The sequence below is a fragment of the Eptesicus fuscus genome, chromosome 18, assembly GCF_027574615.1.
Source record: "Eptesicus fuscus isolate TK198812 chromosome 18, DD_ASM_mEF_20220401, whole genome shotgun sequence".
In the NCBI taxonomy this organism is placed as follows: Eukaryota; Metazoa; Chordata; class Mammalia; order Chiroptera; family Vespertilionidae; genus Eptesicus; species Eptesicus fuscus.
The window spans coordinates 59,079,168-59,087,049 of NC_072490.1; the positions used below are offsets into that span (position 1 = coordinate 59,079,168).

A 7,882-nucleotide genomic window follows, 5' to 3' on the forward strand; every position below is an offset into this window, starting at 1 on the left:
GATCTGTTTTGGTTCATCAGTTTATGTTGTTCATTATTTCACAAATGAGTGAGATCATGTGGTATTTTTCTTTCATTGACTGGCTTATTTCACTTAGCATAATGCTCTCCAGTTCCATCCATGCTGTTGCAAATGGTAAGAATTCCTTCTTTCTTACAGCAGCATAGTATTCCATTGTGTAGATGTACCACAGTTTCTTAATCCACTCATCTGCTGATGGGCACTTAGGCTGTTTCCAAATCTTAGCTATGGTAAATTGTGCTGCTATGAACATAGGGGTGCGTATGTCCTTTCTGATTGGTGTTTCTAGTTTCTTCGGATATATTCCTAGAAGTGGGATCACTGGGTCAAATGGGAGTTTCATTTTCAGTTTTTTGAGGAAACTCCATACTGTTCTCCACAGTGGCTGCACCAGTCTGCATTCCCACCAGCAGTGTATGGGGGTTCCTTTTTCTCTGCATCCTTTCCAGCACTTGTCGTTTGTTGATTTGTTGATAATAGCCATTCTGACAGGTGTGAAATGACAATGCGGTACAACAATTAATTTAAAGATTGGAAGAAAATACTTGCAAAGCACGTATTTGGTAAAGGAATCTAGAATATAAGAAGACAAGCAACTTAATGAAAACATGACCAAAATATTTAAATGGACATTTCACCCAAAAAGATGTAGGAATAGTTAATAAACACATGAAAAGATGCCCAACATCATTATTCATTAGGGAAATGCTGATGAAGACCACAGGAGATACCACTGTACCTTGAAACAACCCTGACAATCCGAGAGCTGGGAGGAGGCGGAGCGGCCCTCCCTCCGTGCTGGTGGGAGTGGTGCAGTTCCTCTGGGAAATGGTTTGGCAATTTCTTATAAAGAGCCAGAAATCCCACTTTGGAAGTTTACCAAGAGAAATAAAGACCTGTGTTCACAGTAAAATCTGTACTCAGATATTTATAGTTTTATTTATAATCACCAAAAGCTGGAAGCAGCCCGAATGCCCTTCAGCAAGTGGATCTGTCCGTCCACGCCAGGGGAGAAAAAGGAAGAAACGACCTCCACGTGCAGCACAGCGGAATCTCGACTTCATATCCTACGTGAAAGAAGCCAGTCTCCAAGGCCACACACTCTGTGATCCCACTCATGGGACGTTCTAGAAAAGGCAAAATTATAGGATGGAGAACAGATCAGTGGCTTCTGGGGTGAGCGGTGGAATAAGGGTTTGGATATAAAGGAAGAGCAGCAAAAGGGAATTTGGAGAGGTGATGGACGTAATTTACGTCTTGATTGTGGGGGTGGTTACAAGACAAAAATGCATTTGTCAAAGCTTGGACCTATATGCCAAAAAGAGTAAATTTTACTGTATACAAACTACACTTTAATAACCTGGTCATTCAGAATGGAGAGTTCTCCAAGCCTCTGCATTCCACACTGCCTGCTCCCTTCAAGTAACAGCCACACAGCTCGAGTGCTGCAGTTTAGCTGTGTACCTGCCCCGGGGGTAAGCCTGTCCTTTTCTGAGTGTTCTTTTCACTGCTGGGGCCATACGTCTTGGATCTCGTTCCCTACCCCCTACGTCAGCCCATCAGCAAACCCTTTGTGCTTGACCTTCAGTATAGATCCTGCATCCGACTCCTTTTTGTGCCATTGCCACAACAGCCTTTATTCCTCATTCATGTTCCAGTCGGTGGTGCCGGCGGCTGCTGCAGCTCTGCCCCACATGTCTTACCATTCTGGCGCCCAGGCTGAAGGAGCAGCCTCCATTTGGAAAATATGTTCTCGTGGCAAAGGGAAAAGAACATGAGTGTCCACACCATGGCTCTGCACGGAGTCCCCTCCTCCCGGGGAGGGCTGGGTGCTGCGGGAAGTCACCTGCCTGCAGTGAGGACACAGGAAGCCCTGCAGGTACATGAGGACAATGACTCCATGTGCCAAAAGGGTTTCCAGTTTAAAAGGCACAGAATTCTAAAATGTGGAAACTGGGGAAGACTACAGAGTCCACTGCCAAGTGTATCATAGTCCTCCTGTGGCAAAGATCGGGAAAACTGGCAAACCTTCTGGAGGGCCCCAGATTGTAGGTGTTTACAGATGCAGCAACAGGACCCAGCTTTCCTGGCCCCATCCTCCCCCTAGGCCCCCAGTATCCACAGAGCAGCCCTCCTGGCTCATGAGATAACTGGAGGCCAGTCTCAACTTCAGTGCCTTAAATTACATGCATGGCATGTGCAGTTTGAGGAGTAGCTTCTCCAAAGCCTCTACCTCCACCAAGGTTCAGAGCCAGGCCGCTGGATCCTGAGTCAGTCCAGGGAGTGCTTTGGGTCAGCTGCTGTGGTCACTGCAGCAGATGGTCCCTTCAGAGAGGGAGGCCGGGATAGCACAGCCCAGAGCCCAAGGATGTCATGACCAAGGCACAGAGCTCTGCATCAACAGAAGAGAGCGAGGACGCGCTGAGGCTCAGCACCTTGACCAGCGGCTACAGCTCTGGGAAGGCAGCAGCCCTTCCCCGCCCACAACGTGAGGAAGGACCGTGTCCAGGGTGACAGAGAGAAGGTGCTGGATTCCAGGACAATGTCCAGCTGATTCAGGAATGCTGTATTCCAGGCAGAGGAGGGTCTGGGAGGAGATGCAGGTAGCCTGGCTCATCAGCCTGGCTCAGTCGCTCTACCTGTTGCACCTTTCTCCCCCGGAGATAATGTCTACAAAAAGGAGAGAATCACACGGACCAAAAATGCTGGTGTCAGGGTTTTTACCAAGTGCCTGGGAGCTGCAGCACCTGCAGCTGGGTGCTCTTAGGGCACCTGGTACAGCTCTGTCCTGTCCTCATCCTCAAAGTAGACCTCTACATTATCAGGGCAGTATTTTTCTTAATTTTATTTGCGAGAGGGAGGGAGAGAAACATCAATGGCAAGAGAGCATCTCTGATTAGCCGCCTCCTGCACACCCCACACTGGGGATCGAGCCCCCCAACCCGGGCACGTGCCCTGACTGGGAATCAAACCATAACCTCCTGGTTCACAGGTCAACGCTCAACCACTGAGCCACGTCGGCCGGGCAGCAGGGCAGTGTGTTTGCTCTGAGTCCCAAGAGGGTGTTCCACCCAACATCTCCATCAGATGGTCGGTAACGCGGAGTCCTCGTGAAAGGCAGAGGGAGGCTGCCTGGCACTCTGGGTCCAGAAAGAGCACAGGCAGCTGAGTCTGCCCGGCTCACCTCCGCTCCGCCTGGCGCGTAGGGGCTCTCCCGCTGAGCCCCTGAGTGCACTCAGCCCCCCGAGGCAGCGCCGTCATCACCGCTGGCCCAGGCTCCTAGCCCCAGGGCCTGGGCTCTCCTCCTGGTTCTGCTCCCTCTTCTCTTCCAGCTTTGCTCTCCTTGTATCCCTCGGTTCAGTTCGCTTCAATGTATCTGCTTCAGTCCTCATTTCCAGAAGCTTCTTCTCTTTGGCATCTCTCTGCAGCCCGTCGTCACAGCAGCTCACAGCCTCAGCAGTGTTTCCCTGCAGATGGCAAAGGCACCTCTTACATTGCGGTGCGGTGGCGCGGTTTTCGTTTTCTGGCAGCCGTCATGTCACGGAGAGCAGCGCCCAGATCGCACGACGCTGCTGCCTGGTGGCCAAAGAACAACATTCAGACCAGGGTGTGCACGTCATTTAAGCTTCCGACTGCGAAACCACAGCTTTCCATCGCCTTTTCTCTAACGTGCTCATTGCCTTGGCCTGTTCTTCTGGAGGTCGCTCGTCACCACAAATAACTGACTGGAGACAAGCCAAGTCAGGATTCTCCTTGGGATCAATTCCTGACGGTGCTCCCTTCACAACGGGGATCTTTTCGAATTCCTCTTCCCCTCCGGTCCTCGCGGAGCGGCCCCAGGAAGGCTGGCTCGGGAACAAGTCCACGTGGTCGTCATCGGAGGCGGCGTCCAGCTCAGCCCTCCAGGGTAGCTCCTGGGCCCTCCTGCCTGGCGGCCCGGCGCCCGGCGCTGCTCCGCTCCTCCTCCTCATCGCGCTGCCACCCATTTTTAGACCCGTGATTGGCCTCCCTACTTCTGCTCTTGAACTGTCAGGTCATTCTAGACTGTGCTGTGGTGTGAGCCCACATCTTCTGACTTGTCCCTGCAGAGGGCAGGTGCTCACTCAAGTGGCCTCACAGTCGCTGCCGGGCCCACGGGCCTCCCCGGCGCTCGGGTGGGAGGGGCAGCGCCACCTGAGCAGTGCCGGCCACTGAGCCCAGGAGCAGGGCCTCCCCAGGGCAAGAACTGCCTGGCCTGGAAGTGACACTGTGACATCTGCTCACAAAGCCGCGTGGCCCGTCGGCAGCAGGGACAGCCCCCCGCATGCCGGGCGGTGAGAGCTGGGAACACTGGGCCAGCAGTTCTGTGGTTATCGTGATCCTTTAAACCCTCTCCTCCCAACAGCAGGCCCTTTAAGACGCATGTGACAGTCCCCCTGCCTGAAGCCCTCTAATGACTTCTCACGACACCGATTAAAATTCAGAATCTTGACCCTCAGCTTCAAGGCCGCTGGCCAGCTCCAGGTGCACTGACCTGGGACGGTGTCTGCCAAGTCCAGCCCCTCCTGGGGCCCTCCCAGCTGTCCTCCCAGAGCTCCAGGGCACATCTCTGCTCCCCGGGCCTGCTCACGGCCCCCTTCAGGAGGCCCGCGCTGACGAAGGCGTCCTGCGTGGCCTCCCGAGTCGGCGCCATCCCTGTCCTACCGCCTTTTTCTTTACAGCCTATGACTGAGCGCTTCATGATGTGTTGTTTGTTTTCGCCTGACTATTCCACTAGAATTTAATTTCTAGCAGGACAGTGACTTTGTCTTGTTTTATTCTGTGTCTCTAGTAAAAAGAGCAGTATGGTAAATGTTCCCACACATAGCAGGAACACAAAAATTATGTATAGAAAGAATGAAACACTTGTATTTGTTACCCCATTGAGACCCCAAATGACTCAGTGAGTAAGACCTATTGTTGCCCTAGTTGGTAATGAGGAAACAGCCAGAGAAGTGATTTGGCCAGAGTCAGGGTCAGAATCTGAATTCTTACTCAACAGCTGATCTCCCAGTCCACCCCTGACCTCCCTCTTCACCACGCTGCTTCTGAAGCCCACGCTGCTGAGAGGGCCGGAGGCTCTGGCGAGGCCGGGCAGGCGGGCAGGCAGGGAAGCTGGCCTGGTCCTTTCCGGCAGAGGGCCCAGGTCCCTGTGAATCGGGCGGTCCCCTGGCCTTGTACTCCCAGTTTGTTAGTCCTGTTCCTGTGAGTTCCTGCCAAAGCAGGCAGCCACACGTGCCAGACCCAGGGAATGTGTGGGCGCTCTCCTGTCTGGGCCTCAGGAATATGCAGAGGGGGTTCCCTGTAACGGCCGATTTCCTTCACTGAGTCAGTAATACCTATTGAGGCCTCGGGCCCAGAAACTGCTTCCCCAGCAGCTTGTCCTTGGTTCTTGAATTTCCACCCTTAGAATCAGAGTCACAGAATTCTGAGGGTGGAAGGAGAGGGAAGGCCACTCATCCAGGCCTGTCTTTGAGTTCAGAGGCGGAGACCGGAGCGCGGAGGCCACAGAAGCCCCCACACACTGTCCTGGACCCGGCTCCTCAGGATGAGGCTGCTCGCTGAGGCTCAGCAGGGCCGCGGCTGGCCCAAGGCCATAGGAGCGGAGCAGGTTTTGAGCTCAGTTTTAAAACCTGATCCCAAGTTCTTTCTACTGTGACCGCAAATGGAGTCCCTAGAACCCAAACAGCCCGGGATTCGTTAATTCCGAATTGGATTAGGAAAGAGGCTCACCATAGGCTCAGCACCTGGTGTTGTCTTGCACTGAACTCTTTCCCCCTTAAGTTCGTTAAGGCTTCCCTAGTGCCTCATACCGTGACTGTGTGAGGAGGCAGGGCTTTCACAGGGCCTTCAATTAGCATGAGCTGTCAGGGTGGCCCTGACCCCGCTCCCTGTGGCCTTACACACAGAGGAAGAAACCCAGGGCCACACGTGTTTAGGGGGAAGGCCACGTGCGGCACAGCAAGAAGGCAGCCCCTGCAGCCAAGGAGGGAGGCCCCAGGAGAAACGGCCTGCTGACACCTCGACCTTGCACTTCCAGCCGTTACCACTGTGAGGCAATAGAACTGTTATTTAAGTGCCAGTCTGGGTATGTGGTTATGGCTGCCGGGCAGACTGTGCACATGTTAGAATTTGTGTGTGGCTGAGGAAACATGGCCTGAGGGATAACAACCAAAGTCTATGGAGTGTTTACTTTAGGTGCTTTAACTCCCTGACTGCGAATGATGACCTGCAGGCAGGTTCTGTGATGAGGCCCCGTTCATAAATAAGGGGAGTAGGACCCAAAACAGTCACTCTCGCAGAGCCGCACATTCTGAAAGCAGCAGGGCTGGGCTTTGAACCCTGGGCTCCTGGGCTCCTGGGCTCCTGGGCTCTGGGCTCCTGGGCGCCTGGGCTCCTGAGCCCATTCTTTCAAGAACCTGGTAAGGTCAGATATCACTCCTGTTTTTCACATGAGGAAACTGATACTCACTTGTCCGACATCCCACAGTCAGGGCAGGCTGGAACCAGAATTGACGTTCTTTGTACTTAACTCACAAACAGAATCCCTGGACCTCCAGGCTCCTAAATATCGTTACTTAGAGGGATGGAGGGGTGGGGAAGTTTGCAGGGCCATCTGACATGGGAGGCTGGGCCACATGAGGGTCGGGAGAGATGGTAGAATTGAGCCAGGAAGGGGAGGAAGAGGGAAATGGGCCAAGGACAGAGCTGCAGGAGCGCTGGCCCCCTCGGCTCGGTCCTCTCCTCCCTGTCGCTGCTGCCGTGGACAGAGAGGCCCAGCAGTCTGCCCAGCTCACACCACCAGGAAGGCAGCTGGCAAGCCATTCTGATCTCCTTGACTCCAAAGTCCACGCGTCTCACTTTTATTGTAAGTTTGACAGCTATTTATGAGGCAACTGCTGTGCCCGAGCCAGGCGCTGAGCCACGGTGAAGGACGCAGCAGGCCTCGGCCTCGGGGAAGCGGGCACAGACACAGGTAACGATGTGCTGGGAGGGTCGTGAGCTCAGTGGCCGCCATCGCCCCTCTGTGCTCCTTTGTCTGCTGGTACCGTTCCCTTTCCCAGGCGTTCGTGGCCTCGTGTTCTCTGTCGTCAGGAAGAAATGTGATAGAGGAGAAGCAAAAGGCCTGTCAGTGCCCAGCCGTCTGGCTCGTTGGTTGAGCGCTGACCTATGAACCAGGAGGTCACAGTTCAATTCCCGGTCAGGGCACATGCCTGGGTTGCTGGCTCCATCCCCAGTGAGGGGGGTATAGGAGGCAGCCGATCCATGATTCTCTCTCATCATGGATGTTTCTCTCGCTCCCTCTCCCTTCCTCTCTGAAAGCAATAAGAATGTAGATATATTTTTTAAAAGGCCTGTCAGCTTCTGTCTCTGTGTTCCATCATCCTAACCTCTCCTCGCCCTGAATTCCCACCGGAGAACTCACTCGGGAAGGCGCAGGTCAGACGCGTGTTTGGGAGAAGGAAGTGGAGGGAGTGCTTTTTCCAGATGAGAAAAGCCTTCCAGCTGCCATGGGAGGGAGGGAGGGAGGCGGGAAGTGCTGGAAAGGAGGGGCTGAGGACATGGAGCAGAGTGGCCTGTCAGCAAACAGCTCCAGGAGAGTGGCATGGAGCAGGAGCGATGGGGATGGCATTGGTGCAGACAAAGCCGAGGCCTCCTGGCGGCGATTCTGGACCCGGAGGAGTGGGCGTTGTCAAGACGACTCCTGGACGTGAAGGCGCGGCGGAGAGGAAAGCATGCCGGTGGCACCACGATGAGCAGATGCTCTGAGACCGGCACCTGCACCAGGTCTGCCCCGAGGCACGCGCTGAGGAAACGGGAACCCCAAGCTGACTGGGGTCAA

At 54.3% G+C, this 7,882-nt stretch overlaps 1 pseudogene; it reads right to left on the minus strand.

Moving 5' to 3' along the window:
• Positions 1-3,281: 3,281 nt before the first annotated feature.
• LOC114227301 (tetratricopeptide repeat protein 4-like) lies at positions 3,282-3,992 on the minus strand (annotated as a pseudogene).
• Positions 3,993-7,882: the final 3,890 nt, after the last annotated feature.